Source organism: Halichoerus grypus, chromosome 12, assembly GCF_964656455.1.
Source record: "Halichoerus grypus chromosome 12, mHalGry1.hap1.1, whole genome shotgun sequence".
Taxonomy (NCBI): domain Eukaryota; kingdom Metazoa; phylum Chordata; class Mammalia; order Carnivora; family Phocidae; genus Halichoerus; species Halichoerus grypus.
The window spans coordinates 104627835-104655414 of NC_135723.1; the positions used below are offsets into that span (position 1 = coordinate 104627835).

Genomic DNA, 27580 nt, shown 5'->3' on the forward strand with positions numbered 1-27580 from the left:
TAAAAATGACCTTAGATCTAGGTGTGAACAGCCACTGTAAAATGTCATCCAGGAAATGACAAACTGAGAATGGAGAGGAAGAGCATGAGCCTCGTATTCTTCCAATACAAGTGGAGTGGGAAAGTGACAATGGACAATGATGACAGTGACCAAAAAGGAGCCAAGAGTCAAAAGCATCAAATTGGCCTACTGCTGGGAGCCCACTAAGAACTCCAGATGGATAAGAGAATGTTAGCACCATCACTACTTCCTCCCAAAATCCTATGAGTAGGGAAAATGGGTCAAAAAGGAAACCAGTTATTGGTGAAGAAATGTAAACAGAGGGGGTCTCCTAAGAAGATGTTTAGTGTCGGGGGAGACTGTTTATAATGGAATGGTGAAGTCTGAGTAGGGCTGCAAGAGCACTAGAAACAAGGGTAACTGGGCAGAAACTCTGTGACTTACAAGGTTAAAGTCAGAGGGATCGAATGACCAAGGGAATTAATATTTATTACAGAAGCTAATTGAAATTCAATTCATTCAACAATTACTTGTCATGAGCTTACTGTACACCAGGCACTCTTTTCAGAACTGAGAACACAGCAGTGAACAAAACAAAGCTCCCACCCTCACTGAGCTTACACTCCACTAAGAAAACAGCCAATCAATAAACAGACAATGGGGCAAATGACAATTGGTGCAGGATTAGGGGAACAGGGAGTGCGAGCAGAGGCGAAGGGGCACGCTTCACTAATAAGGTGACATCTGAGGAGGGACTTGTGGGAGAAGAGAGCGCAAGACATGCAGAAATCTGGAGGGAAGGTACTCAAGGCATAGAGAACAGTCACACCAAGGGTCTGAGACAGGAAAAGCTCTGGTGTGTTCAAACAGCAAGAGAGAAGTAAGAGATGAGGTCATACAGGAGTTTGTACTAAGCGTCAGTTCTCACAAACAGTGAAGAGTTGGTTTTTACCCTGAGTGAGGCAGGAATCCACGCAATGGGACTCTGAGCAGAGGGTGACAGGATCTGACAGAGGGCAAAAGGCTCACTCTAGGTACAATGTGGAAAGTAACTTAGAAGGGACAGGTCTGAAGCAGAGAGACCAGTTGGGAGTGCCCTGCAATCATCCAGAAGACAGGTCACTCAGACCTGTGTAGTAGAAATATCAAAAATTATTAAGTTCTGGGTATGTTTTGAAAACAGACTTGACAGGGCTTGCAGGCATAAGGCTCGGCCTAAGAAATTGGAAAGAGAGGGTGGCCATTTCCTGAGTCAGGAAAGATTATGAGTAAAGTTATTTTGTGCTGGAAATAAAAAGTACAGTTTACACTGCTGAATGTGAAATACTTATTATTCACTCAGGTGGAGAGGGGGGATGAGCTGTTGGATATAAAAATCTGTACAGTCCAAGGAAAGGAGCCTGGCTAGAATTTTTTTTTAAGGTGAGGAGCAGGGAGGACATAAGCAGATAGATAGCTAAAGCCCTGAGACCAGATGAGATTTCCATCCCAGGGAGTGAGTACAGCCAGAGAAGTCTGAGAACTCAAATATTTAGAAGTCAACTTGACAGAAGGAACCAGGAAGAGCTAACTGAGAAGCAGCAGTCAGCGGATAGGAGGCAAACAACAGACTGTGATGTCCCAAAAGTCAAATGAAGAAAGTTCATGTAGGAAAAGGGAATTATCAGCCGTGTCAAATGCTGCTGACAGGCCAAGTAAGATGAGCACTGAGAATTGACAACTGAATTTAGCAACATGGAGGTCATCGGTGACCTTGACCAGAGCTGTTTTTCTGAAGCGGTGAACTGTAAAACCCTGACTGAAGTAAATTAAGACAGAAGAAGAACTGAAAATAAAATGTACATAGACAGTTCTTTCCAGTAATTTTATGGTAAAGGGAAGCAAAAGAAATGTGATGGGAACTATGAAGAGGGCTTTTTTTTTTTAAGATGAGAAAAGTTACACATAGTTGCAATAATAATCAGGTAGAGAGAAAAATTATTGATGCAAGAAAGAAAAAGGAGAAGTGCTAAAGCAATGTGTTCAAGGTGAGGAGCTAGAAATAAGTGTATCCCTAGTCAGAAGGAGGAGGAGCAGAAGAGGACAGAACATTCGAGTTCCACTGCAGCTAGGTAAGCAGATGTGTGGTAAAAGCACAAAAACATTCCCTTTAGATGGTTTCTATTTTCTTAGTAAAATAGAAGCCAAGTTCCTCAAATAAGAGTTACACATGGAGACAGAATTCACACAGGAGGAGGATACTGTAAATGGAGTAGAGAATATGAGGGAATCGTGAGAGCCACAGCAAGATGAAATGGACTTCACAGCTCCAGGCAAGCCCAAGCTGAACCCCCGAGCCAGGCAGGAGGCCCACTACTGCTCTACAACACGACGGCCTAGCTCTTAGATGCTGGGAAGCTGCAGGTGAACCAAGCAGAGGTGTGAGGATTCTGACAACTACCCTCTTCTCTCCCCCTGTACAGCCTACACTTGCAGCCTTGTGCTGGGTACCACTCACTCACTCCTCCAATCACAGATCTGACTGCATGTCCACTGACCAACTCCAAGTGCTCTGGCAGTGGTCAGTCAAGACCTAGCAGCCGAATTCCACTCTCACAATTTCACCTGATCTCTGAGCAGCCCCTCCTATTTCAGCAATCATCCTCCTTCTCTGATTATTCACCCAGTTTCCATCACTAGCTTCCCTTTTCCTGCCAGCCTTTAAACATTATTCTTCTAAAACAAACAAAACAAAACACACCACACTATTACTCTTCTCTATGATTTCAGGGCTGAGCCAGAAATCTATTCTCAATCCATAAACTCTTCACAGGTAACCTAATCTGCTCCCAGGGTTTTAACCATCAACCCCAGAAATCCCTGGACAACAGTGTGAAAACCACTGGATTAGGGTATTAGCAAAAGTAAGTAAAGGGTGCCTGGGTGGCTCAGTCGGTTGGGTGTTTCCCTTCGCCTCAGGTTGCAATCCCCTGGGATTGAGCCCTGCGTCAGGCTCCCTGCTCATAAGGGAGTCTGCTTCTCCCTCTCCCTCTGTCCCTCCCCCCCCTTGCTTGTGCTCGCTCTCTCGCGCTCTCTAAAACATAAATAAAATCTTTAAAAAAAAAAAAAGTGAGTGAAATGAATGGCCATAAATCCTAAGTAGATTGGGGGGAAAAAAAGAAACCAAGTACAGAGTGATGGATAAGTGGAGATGTCTATCAACTGAGGCTCCCAGTAGAACTGCAGGAGACCAAGGAACATGGAAGAAGAAAAGGTTATGATTAAAGAATGTTTACAGATTTTTAAACTTAGTATTTGAAGTTAGAGAACAAAAGTGTCAGGAATTCCAAAAAGTTCATGCAGAAGTAGAAGATGAGAAGGTATGAGAGGTAATGAACAAAAGGAAATTAAGAAACCAAAATGCATGGCATAAAATGAAAAGACTAATGGAAAGCGATTCATTTAAGAATGGAAATAAAGCTAACAATTATAAAAACAAATATAAGTATTACTAATTTAAATATAAAAGCCACCTATTAGGAAAATAAAAATACAACTATAATGGATTGGAAAACTCACAGAATGGGTTAGACTATTTTTCTAGTTCCAAAAGTGAGACTAGGAGCAAATGCTCCTCCCCTAAATGAGTGCATCTTCAACAGAAAGCAACCCAGAGATGAGTGAAATGAAAGCAAGCTGTCATGATGCCTCTTATTGTCCCTATATCTGGTGGGAACAGAAGGAAATTCCTAACCAAAGAAGGAGAAAGGCAGGGAACCTGGGTGGCTTAGTTGGTTACGCACCTGCCTTTGGCTCATGTCATGATCCCAGGGTCCTGGGATCTAGCCCCGCATGGGGCTCCCTGCTCAGCAGGGAGTCAGCTTCTCCCTCTCCCTCTGCCGCTCCCCCTGCTTGTGCTCTATCTCTCTCTCTCTAATAAATAAATAAAATCTTAAAAAAAAAAAAAAAGAAGGAGAAAGTCATTACAGCTCCTCACCATTAACACTGAGTAAGATACAGCTGATAAAAAGGGAGAAGAACAGGCTCTCATGGTTCTCTAAGAAGACTGAGCTTTCCCTCCTGGTCAGGGAGGAAGAGCAAGGTTACTGAAACTCGCAAGCAGAAACAATACCAGTTGCATATCCAGAACGGTTAATACCTATTCTTCTCAAACTATTCCAAAAAGATAGAAGATGCAGAAAAGCTTCCAAATTCATCTTATAAAACCAGCATTACCCTGATACCAAAACCAGACAAAAACACTGGGGCGTGTGGGGGGGGGGGGAACAAGCTGATATCTCTGCTGAACATAGAGGCAAAAACTCTTCAACAAAATACTAGCAAACCCAATCCAACAATACATGAAAAAAATCATTCACCACAATCAAGTGGGATTTATTCCAGGGATTCAAACATGGTTCAATATTCACAAACCAATCAATGTGATACATCATACTAACAAGAGGCAGGATAAAAACCATATGATCATTTCGTAGATGCAGAAAAAGCAACTGACAACATCCATTCATGATAAAAACACTCAACAAAGTGAGTTTAGAAGGAATATACCTCAACATAATAAAGGTCATATATGAAAAATCTATAGTTAACATCATACTCAATGATGTAAAACTGAAAGCTTTTTCTCTATGATCAGGAACAAGGCAAGGATGTTCACTCTCACCACTTTTATTCAACAAAGTACTAGAAGTCCTAGCTGCAGCAATCAGGCAAGAAAAAGAAATAAAAGGCATAGATTGCTGAGGAAGTGGGGTGCCTGGGTGGCTCACTCGATTAAGTGTCCGGCTCTTGATCTCAGATCAGGTCTTGATCTCAGGGTCATGAGTTCAAGCCCCACACTGGACTCCATGCTAGGCATGGAGCCTACATTTAAAAAAAAAAAAAAAATTGCTAAGGAAGAAGTAAAACTATTACTGTTCGCAGATGACATGACACAATATATAGAAAACACTAAAGACTCCACCAAAAAACTATTAGAACGGATACTGAAGTTGCAGGATACAAAGTTAATATTCAGAAAACTGTTGCATTTCTATACACTGGTAACAAAGTAGCAGAAAGAGAAATGAAAGTAACAATCCCATTTACAATTGTACCAAAAATAATAAAATACCTAGGAATAAACGTATCAAAGAGGTAAAAGACCCATATTCTGAAAACTGTAAGACATTCATGAAATAAAGATGACACAAACAAATGGAAAGATACACCACGCTCATGGACTGGAAGAATATTATTAAAATGTTCATACTAAAGCTATCTACAGATGCACTGCAATCCCTACCAAAATACCAATAGCATTTTTCCCAGAACTAGAACAAATAATCCTAAAATTTGTATGGAACCACAAAAGACCTTGAATAACCAAAGCAACCTTGAGAAAGAAGAACAAAACTGGAGGTATCACAATCCCAGATTTAAAAATATACTACAAAGCTAAAGTAATCAAAATAGTATGGTACTGGCACAAAAACAAGAAACACAGGTCAATGGAACAGGATAGAGAGACCAGAAATAAACCCATATCTATATGGTTAATTAATCTACAACAAAGGAGGCAAAAATATGCAATGGGGAAAAGACAGTCTTCTCAATAAATGGTGCTGGGAAAACTGGACAGCTGCATGCAAAAGAATGAAACTGGACCATTTTCTTACAACATACACAAAAATAAATTCAAAACAGATCAAAGACCTAAATATGAGACCTGAAATCATAAAACTCCAGAAGCAAACAGAGCTAGTAACCTCTTGGAAATCACCTTAGCAACATACTTGTGGATATGTCTCCTGAGGCAAGAGAAACAAAAGCAAAAATAAACCATTGGGACTACACCGAAACAAAAAGCTTTTGCACAGCAAAGAAAACCATCCACAAAACAGTCAACTTAATGATTGGGAGAAGATATTTGGGGCTAATATCCAAAATATATAAAGAACTTACACAACTCAATACCAAAAAAACAAACACTCCAATTTAAAAATGGGCAGAGGACCTGAACATTTTTCCAAAAAACACATACAGATGGCCTATGTGAAAAGATGCTCAACATCAGTGAAATGCAAATCAAAACCACCTCACACCAAAAACAAACACCACCTCACACCAGTCAGAATGGTTAGTATCAAAAAGACAAAAAATAACAAGTGTTGGTGAGGATGTAGAGAAAAAGGACCCCTTGTGCACTGTTAGTGGGAATGCAAATCAGTGCAGCCACTCTGTGAAACAGTATGGATGATCCTCAAAAAATTAAAAATAGAAATACCATATGATCCAGTATTTGCACTACTGGGTATTTACCCAAAGAAAACAAAAACACTAATTTGAAAAGATGTATATACTACATGAGTATTGCAGCATTTTCTACAATAGCCAAGATACAGAGACAACCCAAGTGTCCACCAAAAGATGAATATGTGGCACATATATATAAATAAAATAGAATATTACTCAGCCATAAAAAAGAATGATATCTTGCCATTTGCAACAACATGGATGGACCTAAAGGGTATTATGCTAAGTGAAATAAGTCAGACAAAGAAAGACAAAATACCATATGATTTCACTTACATGTGGAATCTAAAAAAAAAATGAAAAGCAAACAACCAAACAAAATGGACTCTTAAATACAGAAAATAAACTGGTGGTTGCCAGAGGGAAGGTGGGTAGGAGGATAGGTGAAACAGATAAAGGAGATTAAGAGGTACAAACTTCCAGTTATAAAATAAGTGGGTCACTGAGATGAAAAGTACAGCATAGGAAATATAGTCAATAATATTGTAAAAATGTTGTATGGTGACAAATGGTGATTACATTTATTGTGGTGAGCACTGGGTAATGTACAAAATTGTTGAATCAATAGGTTGTACACCTAAAACTAATATAACATTGTATGTTAACTATACTTAAATTATAATTTTTTAATTAAAAAAAAAAAGGCTAGGCATTTGGGAACTGAATTACCCAGTCACAAATAATCTAATAATACTTTCAAAATACATTGTTAAAAGCTAAAATTCTTAAATTCCAGGTATAAGATTTGAACCTAAATTCAAACTGGTACATTATAATCAAATGGTACTACCTAGCTTTTCATTCAAGGCCGATAGGTTTCAACTATTTTAGGGTAACCAGAAGGAATGAGTATCATAAAAGAGTCATGGGTGCAAATAGGCTCAAGGACTGCTACCGTGAACACATTTCTGACAAAATCTTGGCAGAGAAATGAGGAAACTATAATTGAGCCAATAATCTCATACCACAGCTGAGAGCCAATAGACACTGCTTTATTTTAAGGTCACTAAATCAAAAAATAGAGATGTTAAGTATCCTTTAACATTACAAACTAACCACTAAAATAAAATTAAAATTCTTCAAGTTACCCTAAGAGCCAGGAAAACAACAACAATAAAACAAAGAAAAATCCAGACTATGTAGTAAAAGACAGGAAGACACCAATATTATGAAAATAATAATATAACAGATTAAAGATGAAACATTAAAACCAAAATTGTAAATGAGACAAATTATTAAAAGAAAACTCTCACAGATATAGACATATCTAAAATAAAGTGACTCGCGTGCTTGGGTGGCTCAGTTGGTTAAGCATCTGCCTTCAGCTCAGGTCCCTGATCCCAGACTTCTGGGCTGGAGCCCAGGATCAGGCTCCCTGCTCAGCGGGAAGCCTGCTTCTCCCTCTCTCTCTCTTGCTCTCGCTCTCACTCTTCCTCTCAAAAAAAAATCTCTTAAAAAAATGAAATAAAATAAAGTGACTCAAAAAGATTGAAAACAAAAGGATAAACAGAGACAAACCAGGCAGATGCTAACAAAGAAGCTGTCATTTTTTTTAATAAGGTGTGAAGACAAAATAGGGTACTTTATGAACAACAGTATAACCCACAATGAAGAAAGAATCCTCATGTACCAAAAACACCAAAATAATTTTTCAAAACTGAGTATGAAAGGGAAAATGTAAACCACTACTTTAGCTGGGAGTCTTCAACTCACCATCAAAGAAAAAGTGAATGCAAACCAAATACGTAATAATAAATATGAATTTTTTTAAAGTAATAATATTGCTCCAGTAAATAAATGGGTTTATCATACTCAATGCTATATACCTCTACAAATCCATGTCCTGCCACCCCAATGTCCTAGCCCCTCACAACTACTAATCTGCTTTGTTTCTATGGATTTGCCTATTCCAGATATTTCATATAAATGAAAACATAATATGTGCCTTTTTGTGTCTGTCTTCTTTCCCTTAGCATAATGTTTTCAAGGTTCATCCATGCTATAGCATGTACCAATACATCATTCTTCCAGACTTTTTACAAGAAAAATAAAACACTATGTGATTAAAAACACACTGAATATTTTGGTGCTAGCAACTCAAATCGTTCCTTTCAGATACATTTGCATATGTTCATTGTTTATAACTGCAACAAACCACCTTTCAAAGAGGTAAGAAAACAAAATTAGCAATACTCTATCTCCCGAACAATTAACATGACTTTGAAACACAAGTTGATATCCACTTTTCTGTTATTAGCACCATAATAAATTGCCCTGTGTCCATCAACTTGTGCTTCAATAAAGGTAAAACAGTACTTCCTCATAAACATCTAAGAGACCTTTAACAAGGAGTAAATATTCTGTTTTTCAAGATTATCACAGTAAATGTCAAATTCAGTAATGTCATCTACAATATTACACTTTATTACTTATTGAGATTTTTCAGATTCTGTATATTCTTACATTGTATGTCACCAGCCAAAAGTTCTCTAAATCCCTTCTGAGACCCAGACTCCAGCAAAACATAAAGGAAAGACAGCTTTATCTGAGAGAAGCTGCCACCATAGCCAGCTGTCACTCACTCTTTGTCCTTCATGTTCTACATCCCAAGCACAGCTATTCTAGCCACAAAGCCCCCCTCTTTCTGAACCCCCACAATACTCCTGGTTCACAATATTTCAGCACAACCGCTGATTTCCATTAAACGTTTCATGTAAATAAAATCTGTCTCCTAAACTTCTTACTATATATAGTTTAGGCACATTAAAGGTACTAATACAAACAGGAACTACCTTATACATCTCTTTGAATCTTCCTGAGTGCCTAGATAAATAATTTTAAAATAAACTGAGTAAATTACACTCCTTCCCACTTCTGGTTCCTTAACCTCAATGAGGCCCAGCCACGGCAAAGGGAAGACACTTTGAATAGGATGAAAGATAGAAGTTTAAATTAGACTGGACTTGATTTTTCAATATGTGAGAGTGACCATAAAACTATTAGATGAGCCAAAGTTGTCACCAAAGGAAGGGAACAGAGATCCAACAAAGGATCCTTGTAAGCAGCGGTGGGAGAAAATGAAACTGCTTTACAACTATTTCCTACCAAGTTTACCCACACAATAACCAGTTAAGTACTGACCTCTGAACGATACTAAGTCTTCCTTCCAGGAGAGGAACAGCTCTCCACTAATTCAGATCTTCTTTGATTTTTTTAAATCAGAGTACAGTTTTCCTCATATAGATCATGTACATGTTTTGTTAGCTTTATATCTAAGCACTTTTTTCTTCGTGCTAATGTTAATGGTGTATTTTTTATTTCAAATTCCAATTTTTCATCCTGGTATACAGGACGGCAACGGACTTTCGTGTATTAACGTTGTATCTTAATGTCTTGCTATAATCTATTAGTCCCAGGAGTTTTGTTGTTGTTATTGACTTTCTGGGATTTTCTACCTAGACTATCATGTCATCTCAGAATGAAGACAGTTTACTTTTTCTCTCCCCAATTTGTAAACCTATCAGTTCCTTTCCTTTTCTCACTGCATTAGCTAGGACTTCCACTGCACTGTTAAAAAAGCAGTGAGAAGAGGTGACATCCTTGCCTTGTTTCTGATCTTAGTTGGAAAGCTTTTGGTTTCTTCATTAGTATGATATTAGCTGTAGATATTTTGTGGATGTTCTTTATCAAGCTGAGGAAGTTCCCCTCTATTCTTGGTTTATTGAGAGCTTTTATCATAAATGGGTGTTGGATTTTGTCAAATGCTCTCTCCGATATGATATTAATAGGATTATATGCTATTTCTTCTTGAGTCTGTTGATGTGATGGATTACACCAAGTGATTTTTTAATGTAGAACCAGCCTTGCATACTTGGAATAAATCCCACTTGGTCATGGTGTATAATAATTCTTTTGATATGCTATTGGATTTAGTTTGCTAATATTTTATTGCAGAACTGTGCATTTATGCTCACAACAGATACTGGTCTGCAGTTTTCCTTTATTGCAATGTTTTTGTCCAATTTTAGTATTAAGGTAATGCTGGCCTCCTAGAATGAGCTAGAAGTATTCCCTCTGCTTCTATTTTCTGTTAGACATTACAGAGAATTGGTATCATGTCTTCCTTAAACATTTGGTAGAATTCACCGGTGAAACCATCTAGGACTGTCTGGAAGGTCAATTGCTGATTCAATTTCTTTAAAAGATACAGGCCTATTCAGATTATCTGTTTCTCATTCTATTACACTTTGATTTCTACCATTCCTTCATTCTTTCTTAAAGTTTCCATCCCTTTGCTTACATTATCCATCCGTTCTTGCATGTTGTGCACTGTTTCCATTACCACCCTTGGCATATTAATTAGTTATTTCAAATTCGGGCTTTATAATCCCCAAGTCTCTGTCATATCTAAATCTGCTTCTGATGCTTGCTTTGTCTCTTTCAACTGTATATTTTGCCTTTTAGTTTTTTAATTTTTTCGTTAAAAGTCAAGACATTATAGGGGCACCTGGGTGACTCGGTCAGTTAAGCATGTGCCTTCGGCTCAGGTATGATCCCAGGGTCCTGGGATCGAGCCCCACATCGCGCTCCCAGCTCAGCGGGAAGCCTGCTTCTCCCTCTCCCTCTGCTGCTCCCCCTGCTTGTACTTTCTCTAGCTGTCAAATAAATAAATTACTAAAAAAAAAAAAAAACATTATATATAGGATAAAAGGAACTAGGGTAAATAGGTCTTCAGTGAGGTTTGTTTATCTGGCTATGAGCTGGGCTGTTTACTGTTTGATGGAGCTGTAGGAGTCAGAGGCTAGAACGTTCTCTAGTGTGCTTGGTTTTGTCTCCCCTGTTGTCTTTGGTTTTCTCTAGAGACTTCATCTTAAAGAGAGTCTGAGCCTTGCAGTTCTTTTAGCTGTAATTCCCTGTTATTATACAGAAACCTGACTGATTCGGTAGAAAGGGGTGGTTCTGGTAAAAACAATTTCCCTTGAGAGCAGGCCTTTTGTCAAGGTGAACAAAATGTTCTGGTTATTTTCCAGAATGGTTACTTTCCCTCTCCCCTGCCAGAAGCACTAGGGGATTTTTTTTTTAACCTGAGAACCCAGTAGAGCTCCTAGAAGTAAAACTCATTAAAGTGTAGAAGCACCCCCTATGAAGACTGGACCTCTGGAGGTTCAAACTCTCTAGCTAGTCCACACTAAGCCTCCATCAATTAATTAATTACAGCTTAAGTGTTCCTACCAGTACTAGCTACTTAGCAGGCTTCTGCTCTATAGGCTTTTGTTCTGGGTAAGCTGTGATTCTAGGTATCCACCTCTCTTTCCAGTTTTCAAGGCATTAATGTGCCCTGTGATCTCAATTCTCTGATGAATCTAAGAAGAGTTGCTGATTTTCCAGTTCTTCAGCTTTTCTCACTATTGGAGGTTGGGAATGATGACTCCAAGCTCTTTTCAAATTGGACTGGAAATCAGAAGTCACCTATATGTTTTATGGTTTTAGCTCTTACCTTTAGGTCTTTGATTTACCTGGAAATTATTTTTTGTGTATGGTGTATATGATGTAAAATACTGTTTTAAAAATACTTATTCTCTGTGGAGAACTCTCTTGGATTCATCATTTGGCAGCTGCTTGGGATCTTCCTCTGATATGCAGTCTCTGCATAGACTTAATCCAGATGAGTTATGCCAGGGCTTCTTTCTAACTTACTGTTTTACTTTTTATTTTAAATATGTTTCTGGTTGACAGAGTAAAAATTATTTTAATCCTTTTTTTAAAAAACACAAGGTGTAAGATCATAATGGAAAGTGCTTTCTCCCCCATTTTAATACTAAGTAGTTTGGAAGGATCTATCCTTTAATCTCTTAATGTGCCTCCTAATTTTTTTTTTAAAGAGAAAGGAATTCAGTTATTACAATGTACCAATTAAATTAACATAAGCATTCCCTACTAAGGCAACTTATAATAGAAAATAAGCATTACTTGAAGAGGCTATTCAAATTGTGTTGATTATGTAATTATTTGTGCTTATCTTATGTATTTTTTGGCAGTTAGTCTAAAAGAGAGTTCCTCCACCCTGGCACTCTTTAACATTTTACGCCAAATAATTCCTTGTTGCTGTGGGGGTCCTTGCAATGTAGAAGGTTTAGTATCATCTTGGTCCTCTACCCACTAGATGCCAACACATAATCCACCCCTCAAGTTATTATACTACTACATGTTTTCTGGGGGGTGGGGGGGGGACCCAGTTGAGAACCACTGGTCTAAGAAATGAATGCTAAATGTGGAAAAAACAAATAATGTAAAAATTGTATTATTTGGTTTTAATTTTTTCAAATAATGTAAATTTTCAAGTGAAGGAATAGAAGCTAAATCTCTAAGGAATGACTTAAAAATTGTTGTGTCAGAGATATACATGCATGTGATATACAGACCTCAAGAAAAGACTGCCAGGGGCACCTCGGTGGCTCAGTCAGTTAAATGGCCGACTCTTCGTTTCTGCTCAGGTCATGATCTTGGGGTTGTGAGATCAAGCCCCACATCAGGCTCCGCACTCAGCGCGGAGTCTGCTTGAGATCCTCTCTCTCCCTCTCCCTCTGCCCCTCCCCCTGCTCACACAAACTCTCTCTCAGGAAAATAAATAAATATTTTAAAAAAGACTCCCATCCAACTCTCCTCCATAGGCAATCTGTTGTTTCCTAAGTCATTTCCATAATACTAGGAAATGTTTAGTTTACTGACATTAATAATATATACTGACTACCCAATACAGAAGTTCAGAATTTACCTATTAGTTTTCTGATACTAAGGATTTATACCAATACAGTGACTATTACCACTACTACCAGTCTTCCATTCCTCCTCTGGCATTTGTTATATTATTACTCTTTGTTATTCTCTTGGGTAGCCCGCTAAGGATTTAAATCTTTACTTCTTGTCTTATCAGTTTATTCCCAAAGGTGTAGCTGACAGATGTTTTCCTATTCCTAAATTCTCTAGTAGCTGCTATTACATTATTGTGATTATTAACATCATCATCAGTAGTAAAAAAAAAAAAAAAACCTAATTATCTAACAATAGATGAATGGTTCTCTTTAGTTTTTCGTGGTTTAAGATAATGAGACAATGAAAATTTTAATGCATACAAGCCATATTTTTAAAATAACTGCAATATAAATTCCCAGGAGTAAGATTATTGAGTCAGAGTGAATACTCCATCATATTGCTTTCCAGCATGGTTATTAGAATCCATTTTATTTTGTTCATATTGAAAATAGTGTTATTTTTTCCCAATTACATACATAAAAATCCTTATTAAAAATTCAATGAATTCAAGGGCACTTGGCTGGCTCAGTGGGTAGAGCACGCAACTCTTGATCTCAGGGTTGTAAGTTCGAGCCCCACATTGGATATGAAGATTACCTAAAAATAAAGTTTTTTTTAAAAATCTAATGTATTCAAAGAAGTATAAGGAAGACGGTAAAAATACGAAATTCCACATTTAGTATAATCCTTCCTGTTCTTTTTAACAAATATTTAAGTAATTGTCATTAATTTCCATCTTATTTGGCACTTTTGTTAGGAATGGTTGCTTAATTCTATCAACATTTACTGGAATAATCAATTTTCCTTTTAAATTCTTGAGACAATAGGGGCGCCTGAGTGGCTCAGTTGGTTAAGCATCCAACTCCTGATTTCAGCTCAGGTCATGATCTCAGGATTGTGAAATCAAGCCCCGTGTGGAGCCTGCTTAAGATTCTCTCTCTGCCCATACCCCTCCCTCTCTTGAAAAATAAATAAATAAATTCTTGAGATGATAAATTATGTTAATATGTTTCATGGTCCTAAGCCATCCTGATACTGACCCATTCCCCTGGAATAAATCCATTTTATTTACTGTGTATTAATCCTTTCATACATTATTTTATTGTATTATATTTAAACTTTTTTATAATTTTCTTTTTTATTCAGGTTTTGAGATTATGGTAACTTCATAAAATGAAATTGGGAGCTTTTCTCCTTTTTGTGTGGGTTACATCAAATAATAATAATCATTATTATCTTGAAGGGTGATACAGAATTCAGCTATGAAACCATCAGATCCCAATATTTTATGTGATAGAGTATTAAATACATCTCCAGGGCGCCTGGGTGGCTCAGTTGGTTAAGCGACTGCCTTCGGCTCAGGTCATGATCCTGGAGTCCCGGGATCGAGTCCCACATCGGGCTCCCTGCTCGGCAGGGAGTCTGCTTCTCCCTCTGACCCTCCTCCCTCTCATGCTCTCTGTCTCTCATTCTCTCTCTCTCAAATAAATAAATAAAATCTTTTAAAAAAATAAATAAATAAATAAATAAATAAATACATCTCCAATGCCTTCTATGATATATAACTAACTCAAGTTTTTAGATTTTTCCTTGGTTAAAGAAAATGAATCTAGGAGGGAGGCAAGATGGCAGAAGAGTAGGGGACCTCGTTTCATCTGGTCCCTTGAATTTAGCTAGATAACTATCAAATCATTCTGAACACTTATGAATTCAACCTGAGACATAAGAAAAGAATTGCTGCAATTCTACAAATAGAAAAGCGACCACATTTTGCAAGGTAGGAGGTACAGAGAAGTGAATCTGAGGGGATACATCGGAAGATAAACGGCAGGAGGGAGGGAGCCTCCATAAGCCAACTACAGGAAAGTGATATAGCAGTGGAGTGCAAAATCTGAACTTTTAGCAGTCTGCTCCAGTGAGAGACGTCCCTGCCTGAAAGTTGCTCAGGTGGCAAAGCAAGGCAGAATCCTAGGTGGGACAGTGTGGTCTCAGGATGCCCCAGGTCACAGAAAGAACAGGGGTGCCTGAGCCAGCAGAGTTCCCAAGCACTGGAGCAGGGAAACCGGTTACAGTCAGTGAGCCCAGGAATGGGCTCTCAGCTCGGTTTGCCATGAACTGCAAACCATGGTACAATTTGGTGACCACTCTCTGTGCAGGGGGCCCTACAAAGGGCAGAAACGCAGCAAACTTCTCCCTCCCCCCTTCCCCCAGGCAGGAGCGGCGAGGGTGGGCACTGCGGGAGTCTGCAGAGTTTGGCACACACAAAAGTGAAGACTGCTTTTCCTTGAGGGTTTACTGAAGAGAGGGGCCATGATCTCTCAGCTCTGGGGCTGGAGATCAGGGCATGGCCATTTTTATTTTCATCCTCTAAAGCAGCACGCAAAGCCTCCAGGGAACAAAAGCCACACAGAACAACCCGAAGCAGCTTACACTGAGCCCAGCCCCCTGGCAAGGGGCACTGCAACTCCGCCCAAGCAAAGACACCTGAGAATCAGTGCAGCAGGCCCCTCCCCCAGAAGACCAGCTGGAACATCAGGTGAATACTGAGTCTACTGAGCTCACAGAACTGCAAAACTCCAGCACTAGGGGAAAATAGTATATACAATTTGAGGGGTTTTTTTCATGATTCTTTCATCTTTCAGTTTAAAATTTTCCTTTTTTTTCCTTTTTAACTAGTTTCTTATTTTATCAACTCTGTTAAGTCTTTCTTTAACTTTCATTTTTACATTTACATTTTATAGATATATTCTTCATTTTTGGCGTCCTTTCACTGTATTCAACTTTATTTTTGTATAGATATAAGTTTTGCTTTCTTTACAATTTGGGGATTTAGTACCTTCTAACAAACAAACCAGATACACCCAGACCAAGTGGATCACCCTGCTTTGTCCACCTGGGAGATTATATTCTCTCTTTTTCCCCATTTTTTCTTTTCTTTTCTTTTTTGGTTTCCAACCTCTTCGGATTTCTCTAGTGTGTATTTCGCTTGGGTTGTGGTTAATATTTTTTTAAAAGATTTTATTTATTTGAGAGAGAGTGAGAGCAAGCATCAGTGGGGGGAGGGGCAGAGGGAGAAACAGACTCCCCACCCAGCAGGGAGCCCAACACAGGGCTCGATCCCAAGACCCCAAGATCATGACCTGAGCCAAAGACAGATGCTTAACCAACTGAGCCAATTTTTTTGTTCTCTAATTCATCCATTCTTCTCTGGGCAAAATTACTAGGAGGAGGAATTCACAACCAAAGAAAGAACCAGAGGTAATACTCTCTGCCAGAGATCTAATCGATGTGGATTTAAGTAAAATGTCAGAGCTGGAATTCAGGATAACGATTACAATGTTACTAGCTGGGCTTGAAAAAAGCATAAAAGACACTAGAGAATCTCTTGGTGCAGAAATAAAATCTAATCAGGGCAAAATTAAAAATGCTTTAACTGAGATGCAGTCTAAGTTGGATGCTCTAACAGCTAAGGTAAATGAGGCAGAGGACAGAATAAGTAACATAGAAGAAAGTTGATGGAAAGGAAGGAAGATGAGGAAACGAGAAAAAAACCACTAATGGACCATGAGAGGAGGATTCGAGAAATCAGTGATACCATAAAGTGAAACAATATTAGAATTATTGGGGTCCCTGAAGAAGAAGAAAGAGAGAGAGGGACAGAAGGTATATTTGAGCAAATCATACCTGAGAACTTCCCTAATCTGGGGAAGGAAACAGACATTCAAGTCCAAGAGGTAGAGAGGACCACTCTCAAAATCAATAAAAAAAGATCAACACCCCAACATAATAGTGAAGCTAGCAAATTTCAGAAATAAAGAGAAAATCTTGAAAGCAGCTCAAGACAAGAGGTTCTTAACCCTCAGGGGTAGAAACATTAGGCTGGCAGCAGACCTATCCACAGAGACCCGGCAGGCCATAAAGGGCTGGCATGATATATTCAGGGAACTAAATGAGAAAACCATGCAGCCAAAAATACTTTATCCAGCAAGGCTGTCATTCAGAATGGAAGGAGAGATAAAGAGCTTCCAGGACAAACAGAAATTAAAAGAATCTGTAACCACTAAACCAGCCCTGAAAGAAATATTAAAGGGGATTCTCTAAGCAAAGACAGAGCCCAAAAGTAACATAGAACAGAAAGAAAGAATCTACAGAAACAGAGACTTTACAGGTAATACAATGGCACTAAATTCTTATCTTTCAATACTTACTCTGACTGTAAATGGGCTAAATGCTCCAATCAAAAGACATAGGGTATCAGATTGGATTTAAAAAAAGCAAGACCCATCCATATGCTGTCTACAAGAGACTCATTTTAGACCTAAAGACACCTCCAAATTGAAAGTGAGGGGGTGGAGAACCATTTATCATGCCAACGGACATCAAAAGAAAGCTGGGGTAGCAATCTTCACATTAGACAAATTAGATTTTAAACCAAAGACCGTAGTAAGGGATGAAGAGGGACACTATTATCATACTTAAAGGGTCTATCCAACAAAAAGATCTAATGATTATAAATATTTATGTGCCTAATTTGGGAGCAGCCAATTATATAAACCAATTAATAACCAAATTAAAGAAACACATTGATAATAATACAGTAATAGTAGAGGACTTCAACACCCCACTCACAGTAATGCACAGATCATCTAAGCATAAGATCAACATGGAAACAAGGGCTTTGAATGACATACTAGACCAGATGGACTTCACAGATATATACAGAACATTCCATCCTAAAGCAACAGAATACACATTCTTCTCAAGTGCACATGAAACATTCTCCATAATAGATCACATACTGGGTCACAAATCAGGTCTCAACTGGTACAAAAAGATTGGGATTATCCCCTGCATATTTTCAGACCACAATGCTATGAAACTTCAACTCAATCACAAGAGGAAATTTGGAAAGAACTGAAATACATGGAGGTTAAAGAGCATCCTACTAAAGAATGAATGGGTCAAACAGGAAATTTTAAATTCATGGAATTTAAAATTCATGGAAACAAATGAAAATGAAAACACAACTATTAGAAAAGTCTCGGGGCGCCTGGGTGGCTCAGTCATTAAGTGTCTGCCTTCGGCTCAGATCATGATCCCAGGGTCCTGGGATCGAGCCCTGCATTGGGATCTCTGCTCGGCGGGAAGCCTCCTTCTCCCTCTCCCACTCCCCCTGCTTGTGTTCCCTCTCTGGCTGTGTCTCTCTCTGTCAAATAAATAAATAAAATCTTTTTAAAAAATTTAGAAAAGTCTCAAATACACAAGCTAATCTCACACCTAAAGGAGCTGGAGAAAGAATAGCAAATGAAGCCTAAACCAAGCAGAAAATAAAGACTGGAGCAGAAATCAGTGAACTAGAAGCCAAAAGAACAGTAGAACAGGTAAGCGCTGTGAATTGTGCAAGACTGTTGAATCTCAGATCTGTACCTCTGAAACAAATAATGCAATATATGTTAAGAAAGAAAAAAAGAAGAAGAAGAATGTAGCAGGAGGGGAAGAATGAAGGGGGGGAAATCGGAGGGGGAGAAGAACCATGAGAGACAATGGACTCTGAAAAACAAACTGAGGGTTCTAGAGGGGAGGGGGTTGGGAGGATGGGTTAGCCTGGTGATGGGTATTGAGGAGGGCACGTTCTGCATGGAGCACTGGGTGTTATGCACAAACAATGAATCATGGAACACTATATCTAAAACTAATGATGTAATGTATGGGGATTAACATAACAATAAAAAAATTTAAAAAAAAATAAATAAAAAAGAACAGTAGAACAGATCAATGAAACTAGAAGCTGGTTTTAAATTTTAAAAAATTAATAAGACTGATAAATCCCTGGCCAGACTTATCAAAAAGAAAAGAGAAAGGACACAAATACATAAAATCATGAATGAAAGAGGAGAAATCACAACCAACAGCGAAGAAATATAAACAATTATAAGAATATATTATGAGCAACTATATGAGCGCCCCGAGACTTTTCTAATTTTTTTGAGAAGGGCTTGTATTGTTATGTACTTCCCTCTTATGACTGCCTTTGCTGTATCCCAAAGTTTTTGAATAGTTGTGTTTTCATTTTCATTTGTTTCCATGAATTTAAAATTCTTTAATTTCCTGTTTGACCCATTCATTCTTTAGTAGGATGTTCTTTAACAACAAATTAAGCGATCTGGAAGAAATGGATGCATTCCTAGAGACATGTAAACTACCAAAACTGAAACAGGGAGAAATTGAAAACCTGAACAGACCCATAACCAGCAAGGAAATTGAAGCAGTAATCAAAAATCTCCCAAAAAACAAAAGCCCAGGGCTGGATGGCTTCCCAGGGGAATTCTACCAACATTTAAAGAAGAATTAATAACTATTCTCCTGAAGCTGTTTCAAAAAATAGAAATGGAATGAAAACTTTCAAACTCTTTCTATGAGGCCAGCATTACCTTGATCCTAAAACCAGAAAAAGACCCCACCAAAAAGGAGAATTACAGACCAATATCCCTGATGAACATGGATGCAAAAATTCTCACCAAAATACTAGCCAAAAGGATCCAACAGTACGTTAAAAAGATTATTCACCACGACCAAGTGGGATTTATTCCTGGGCTGCAAGGATGGTTCAACATCCACAAATCAATCAATGTGATACACCACATAAATAAAAGAAAGGACAAGAACCCAATAATACTCTCAATAGATGCAGAAAAAGCATTTGACAAAGTACAGCATCCTTTCTTGATTAAAACTCTTCACAGTGTAGGGATAGAGGGAACATACCTCAACATCATAAAAGCCATATAAGAAAAGCCCACGGAAAATACCATTCTCAATGGGGAAAAACTGAGAGCTTTTCCCCTAAGGTCAGGAACACGGCAAGAACGTTCACTCTCACCATTGCTGTTCAACATAGTACTGGAAGTCCTAGCCTCCGCAATCAGACAACAAAAAGAAATAAAAGGCATCCAAATTGGCAAAGAAGAAGTCAAACTCCCACTCTTTGCAGATGATATGATACTCTATGTGGAAAACCCAAAAGAATCCACCCCAAAATTGCTAGAACTCATAAAGGAATTCAGCAAAGTTGGCAGGATATAAAATAATTGCACAGAAATCAGTTTCATTTTTATACACTAACAATGAGACAGAAGAAAGAGAAATTAAGGAGTTGATCCATTTAAAACTGCACCCAGAATCATAAGATACCTAGGAGTAAACCTAACCCAAGTGGCAAAGGATCTGCACTCAGAAAACCATAGAACACTCATGAAAGAAATTGAGGAAGACACAAAAAAATGGAAACATTCCATGTTCATGGATTGGAAGAACAAATACTGTTAAAATGTCTATGCTACCTAGAGCAATCTACACATTCAATTCAATCCCTATCAAAATACCATCAACTTTTTTCACAGAATTGGAACAAATAATCCTAAAATTTGTATGGAACCATAAAAGACCCCGAATAGCCAAAGGAATGTTGAAAAAGAAACCAAATCTGGTGGCATCACAATTCCGGACTTCAAGCTCTATTACAAAGCTGTAATCATCAAGACAGTATGGTACTGGCACAAAAACGGACACACAGATCAATGGAATAGAATAAAGAACCCAGAAAAAGACCTTCAACTCTATGGTCAACTAATCTTTGACAAAGCAGGGAAGAATATCCAATGGAAAAAGGGTGGTCTCTTCAACAAATGGTGATGGGAAAATTGGACAGCCACATGCAGAAGAATGAAACTGGACCATTTCCTTAAACCATATACAAAAATAGAATCAAAATGGATGAAAGACCTAAATGTGAGACAGGAATCCATCAAAATCCTAGAGGAGAACACAGTCAGCAACCTCTTTGACCTCAGCCGCAGCAACTTCTTCCTAGAAACATCACCAAAGGCAAGGGAAGCAAGGGCAAAAATGAAATACTGGGACTTCATCAAGTTAAAAAGCTTCTGCACAGCAAAGGAAACAGTTGACAAAACCAAAAAACCAACAGAATGGGAGAAGATATTTGCAAATGACATATCAGATAAAAGGCAAGTATCCAAAATCCATAAAGAACTTAACAAACTCAACACCCAAAGAACAAATAATCCAATCAAGAAATGGGCAGAAGACATGAACAGACATTTTTCCAAAGAAGACATCCAAATGGCCAAGAGACACATGAAAAAGTGCTCAACATCACTCAGCATCAGGGAAATCCAAATCAAAACCTCAATGAGATACCACCTCAAATCTAGCCTGAGATACCTTGCCACTACTTGTTTCTAAGGACAAATTTAAAATATCTACTTATGGGGCGCCTGGGTGGCTCAGTCATCAAGCGTCTGCCTTCGGCTCAGGTCATGATCCCAGGGTCCTAGGATCGAGCCCCACATCGGGCTCCCTGCTCAGTGGGAAGCCTGCTTCTCCCTCTCCCACTCCCCCTGCTTGTGTTCCCTCTCTTGCTGTGTCTCTCTCTGTCAAATGAATAAATAAAATCTTAAGATAGATAGATAGATAGATAGATAGATAAATAAATAAATAAATAAATAAATAAAAGCAAACTTCTGCTCTGTGCTAAGAGAAGACAAGCCACAGGCTGGTGGAAATTTGTACAAAACACATAGCCAGTAAAAAAGTTGAACCCAAAATATAGAAAGAACTCTTAAAACTCAAAAAACAACCCAATTAAAAAGTGAGCTAGAGATCTGAAGAGACAGCTCACCAAAAAAGATATGCCCCTTTCTTTACCATACACAAGAATTAACTCAAAGTGGATCACAGATATAAATATGACAGCTAAAATTGTAAAATTCTTGGGAAAAAGTACAAGAGTCTTTATGACCTTTGATTAGCAAGGCCTTCTAGAATATGACATAAATACAAAAGTGACCAAAAAATTTTATAAGTGAATTGTATTTCAACAAGATTAAAAACTTCTGTGGTGCAATCAAGAAAGTGAAAAGATGACCCACAGAATAGAAGAAAATATATGCAAGTCATATGTTTGATAAGGGCATTATATCGAAAATATATAAGGATTTCTTACAATTCAATAATGAGAAAAAAAAGAAACCCAATTTGAAAAAGGACAAAGGCTGAATAGACATTCCTCCAAAGAAGATACACAAATTACCAATAAACACACAGGAAGATGTTCAACATCGTTAGTCATTAGGGAAATGCAAATCAAACCCACAATGAGGGGTGCTTGGTTGTCTCAGTCAGAAGAGAGTGCGACTCTTGATCTTGGGGTTGTGAGTTCAAGCCCCACGTGGGGTGCAGAGATTGATTACTTAAATAAATAAAACTTTAAAACACACACACACATACACAATGAGATAACACTTCATATTCACTAGGATGACTATAGTTAAAAATCAAGGGGCGCCTAGGTGACTCAGTCAGTTAAGTGTCTGCCTTCCGCTCAGGTCATGATCCCAGGGTCCTGGGATCGAGCCCTATGTCAGGCTCTCTGCTCAGCGGGGAGCCTGCTTCTCCCTCTCCCTCTGTCTCCCTCTCCCTCTGCCTGCCACTCCCATCTGCTTGTGCTCTCTCTCTCTCTGTCAAATAAATAAATAAAGTCATTTTTTAAACAATTAAAATGACAGTTAATAACAAGTGTTAAAGAGGATGTAGAAAAATTGAAATGTGGTAGAAATGTGAAATGGTGCTCCAACTTTGGAAGACAGTTTGACGGTTCCTCAAAATATTAAACACAAAGGTATCATACGACCCAGAAATTCCATCCAAGAAAAATGAAAACATACAACCACACAAAAACTTGTACATGAATGTTCATAGCAGCATTTTTTATAAGAGCCAAAAAGTGGAAAAAACCTAAAGGTCCATCAACTAAAGAATGAATAAACAAAATGTGGCACATCCCTATAATGAAATATTATTTGATCACAAAAAAGAATGAAGTATTGATGCATGCTACAATGTGGATGAATCCTGAAAACATCATGCTAATTGAAAGAAGCTAGACACACCAAAAAACACATATTGCATAATTCAATTTATATGAAATATACAGAATGGGCAAATCCATAAAGAAAGTAGATTAGCAGTTGCCTAGGACTGGAGGGAAGAGAATTCAGGAGGAAATGGGGAATGAATGCTAATGGGTATAGGGTTTCTTCTGGAGATAAATAAAAATATTCTAGGATTAGATTGTGGTGATGGCTACACAACTCTTGAATATACTAAACACCACTAAATTGAGTGAATTATATGGTACGTGAATCACATCTCAATAAAACTTAAAAAAAAAAAGTTGAGTTTGTTTTTGTGCAGTATTTCCACTGTTCTGGTGAGAAGAAAATACATACACATATATTAACTGTTAAATATAAATAGCATAATTTCAGTGATTGAACAAGTTCAATGCGCTTACATGTGCATTTAAAACTAGTACTGCATTATTTCTGTACACTAATAATGAAGCAGCAAAAAGAAATTAAGAAAACAATTCAATTTATAATTGCATCAAAAATAATAAAATACCTAGGAATAAGCTTAACCGAGGAGTCGAAAGACCTATACTCTGAAGACTATAAATCAATGATGAAAGAAACTGAAAATGAAACAAATGGAAAGACATTCTATGCTCATCGATTAGACCAAAATATTGTTAAAATGTCTATACTACTAAAGCAATCTACAGATATAATGCAATCTCTATCAAAATACCAACAGCATTTTTCACAGAACTAAAATGAACAATCCCAAAATTTGTATGAAACCACAAAAGACCCTGAATAAACAAAGTAATCCTGAAAAAGAAAAACAAAGCTGGAGGTATCACAATTCCAGATTTCAAGTGAACGTTCATGTACAGGTTCCACTATAAAGCTGTAGTAATCAAAACAGTATGGTACTGGCACAAAAACAGATATACAGATCAAAGGAACCGAATAGAAAACCCAGAAATAAACCCTCAATTATATGGTCAACTAATGTTCAACAAAGGATGCAAGAATATACAACGGGAAAAACACAGTCTCTTCAACAAATGATCTTGGGAAAACTGGACAGCTACATGTACAAGAATGAAATCACACCACTTTCTTACACCACACACAAAAATAAACTCAAAATGGATTAAGGACCTAAATGTGAGACCCAAAACCATAAAAAGCCTAGAAGAGATCACAAGCAGTAATTTCTCTGACACTAGCCACGTGATATGTCTCCTGAGGCAAGGGAAGCAAAATAAACTACTGGGGATACACCAAAATAAAAAGTTTCTGCACAGCAAAGGAAACAATCAACAAAACTAAAAGAAAACCTATGATATGGGAGAAGATATTTGCAAATGGCATATCCAATAAAGCGTGAGTATACAAAATACATTTAAAAAAAAAAACTTATACAACACCCAAAAACCAAAAAACCCAATTAAAAAATGGGTAGGAGACATTAACAAACATTTCTCCAAAAAAAGACATCGAGATGGCCAACAGACATATGAAAAGATGCTCAACATCACTCATCACAAGGAAATACAAATCAAAATCACAGTAAGATATCACCTCACACCCGTCAGAATGGCTAAAATCAAAAACACAAGAAACAACAAGTGTTGGCAAGGATGTGGAGGAAAAAAACCCTTGGGCACTGTTGGTGGGAACGCAAACTGGTGCAGCCATTGTGGAAAACAGTATTGAGGTTCCTCAAAAAATTAAAAATAGAACTACCCTATGATCCAGTAATCACACTACTAGATATTTACCCAAAGAATATAAAAACATAGGGGCACCTGGGTGGCTCAGTCGTTAAGCGTCTGCCTTCGGCTCAGGTCATGATCCCAGGGTCCTGGGATCGAGCCTAGTATAAGGCTCCCTGCTCGGCGAGAAGCCTGCTTCTCCCTCTCCCACTCCCCCTGCTTGTGTTCCCTCTCTCGCTGTCTCTCTGTCAAATAAACAAATAAAATCTTAAAAAAAAATATATAAAAATGCTAATTCAAAAGGATATATGCACCCCTATGTTTATTACAGCATTGTTTACAATAGCCAAACTGTGGAAGCAGCCCAAGTGTCCAGGAACTGATGAATGGAGAAAGAAGATGTGGTATGTATATACAATGGAATATTACTCGGCCATAAAAAAGAATAAAATCTTGCCATGGCAACCACATGCATGTATCTAGAGACTATAATGCAAAGCGAAATTAAGTCAGAGAAAACAAATACCGTATGAGTTCACTCATGTGTGGAATTTAAGAAACAAAAGAAATAGACAAAGGGGAAAAAAGAAAACAAACCAAGAAACAGACTCAACTACAGAGAACAAACAGATGGTTAGCAGGGGGGAGGTTGGTGGGGAGATGGGTCAAATAGGTGAAGGGGATTAAGAGTACACTTAACTTGATGAGTACTGAGTAATACATGGAATTGGTGAATCACTGTATTGTATACCGGAAACTAATATAATAACACAATATGTTAACTATACTGGAATTAAAATAAAAATTTTTTATTTAGAACAACATTAGATATCAAACAAAAAAACACCATGGCGATTTAGAAAAAAAAAAAAACACATAATAAAAGGAAAAGCTTTATATTTTAGTACCTCTAACGGCACTTTTTTCCCCTGCTTTTTGAATAAAGAATCCATATTTTCACTTTGAACTGGACCCAAAAAATTATGAAGCCAGCCCCGGAACATATTTAAAAGTTACTGCATGGAACTTCCTGGAGAGTAAGTACAAAAGCATGAACATGAAGAAAAAATTTCCCATCACTTTGCTCTTTCATTATCTAGATATCCCTCAAGTTAACAAAGTTACATCAAGTGCTCTTGATAACTAGAACTCTGAAACTCATTCAAAAATCATCTATTCTTAACGAAGCTTAATTGAATACAGCAAAATCAACAGAAATAATAAATCCCAATGTACTAAGTAATGGTCATGTTTCCAGTACCATACCAAGCACTTTCCTAGCATTATCTCACTTAATTGTCACACCTTTAAGGTAGGCGTTATTTTTTTTTTAAGATTTTATTTATTTGGGGGGGAGGAGCAAGATAGCAGAGGAGTAGGAGACCTAAATTTCGTCTGGTCCCATGAATTCAGCTAGATAGGGATCAAACCATTCTGAACACCTACGAACTCAACAGGAGATCGAAGAAAAGAAGAGCAGCAACTCTCTGAACAGAAAAGCGACCACTTTCTGGAAGGTAGGACGTGCGGAGAAGTGAATCCGAGGCGATATTCGGGAAGATAGACGGCGGGGGAGGGGCCTCCATCCGCTGCCACTGGCAAGTGATAGAGCCGCGGAGCACAAAATCGGAAATTTTAGAAGTCGGCTCTGCTGAGGGACGTCGCTCCAGTGGCTAAGCAGGGGGTGGAACCCTCGCTGGGACAGTGTGCTCTCAGGACCCTTGGGGTCACAGAAACACCGGGGGTGCCTGAGTGCGGCAGAGCTCCCAGGTATCGGAGCGCGGAAGCCAGCTGCAGAGATGGAGCCCAGGCGCGGGCTCTCAGCTCGGGGTTGCCATAAACCGTGATCCGCGGCACAGTCGGGCCACTGCTCCTCCAGCAGGGACCCAACAAGCGGCAGATCCAGGGAGACTCCCCTTCCTCCCCCGGGAGGAGCGGCGCAGGAGCGCACCGCAGGGATCTGCTGGGTTTGGAGACTCCACACAGGGTCGTGAGCCAGAGATAGAAACCCTCAGTCACAGGCCGGGTGAGCACAGAGTGCGGCCGGAGACCGGGGAGACGGGAGTGACTGACTGCTTTCCTCTGGGGGCTCACTGAGGAGTGGGGCCCCGAGTTCTCAGCTCCTCCAGGGCGGAGATTGGGAGGCTGCCATTTTCACTCTCATCCTCCAAAGCTGCACGGAAAGCTTGCAGGGAACAAAAGCTCCCGAGTGCAAACCCGAGCAGATTACTTAGCCCAACCAGGCAAGGGCAAGGCAATTCCACCTCCAGCAAAGACATCTGGGAACAACAGCAACAGGCCCCTCCCCTAGAAGACACACTGGACCAAATGGACTTCACAGATATATTCAGAACATTCCATCCCAAAGCAACAGAATACACATTCTTCTAGTGCCCATGGAACATTCTCCAGAATAGATCACATCCTAGGTCACAAATCAGGTCTCAACCGGTACCAAAAGATTGGGATCATTCCCTGCATATTTTCAGAGCACAACGCTTTGAAACTAGAACTCAATCACAAGAGGAAAGTCAGAAAGAACTCAAATACGTGGAGGCTAAAGAGCATCCTACTAAAGAATGAATAGGTCAACCAGGAAATTAAAGAAGAATTAAAAAAATTCATGGAGGGCGCTTGGGTGGCTCAGTCGTTACACGTCTGCCTTCAGCTCAGGTCATGATCCCAGGGTCCTGGGATCGAGTCCCACATCAGGCTCCCTCCTCAGGGGGAAGCCTGCTTCTCCCTCTCCCACTCCCGCTGCTTGTATTCCTGCTCTCGCTATCTCTGTCTCTGTCAAATAAATAAATAAAATCTTTTAAAAATAATAAT

At 38.7% G+C, this 27580-nt stretch overlaps 1 protein-coding gene across 8 annotated transcripts in view; it reads right to left on the bottom strand.

Moving 5' to 3' along the window:
• LMBR1 (limb development membrane protein 1) overlaps positions 1-27580 on the bottom strand; it is a 166099-nt gene that overhangs the window by 125348 nt on the left and 13171 nt on the right. The window lies entirely within an intron of this gene.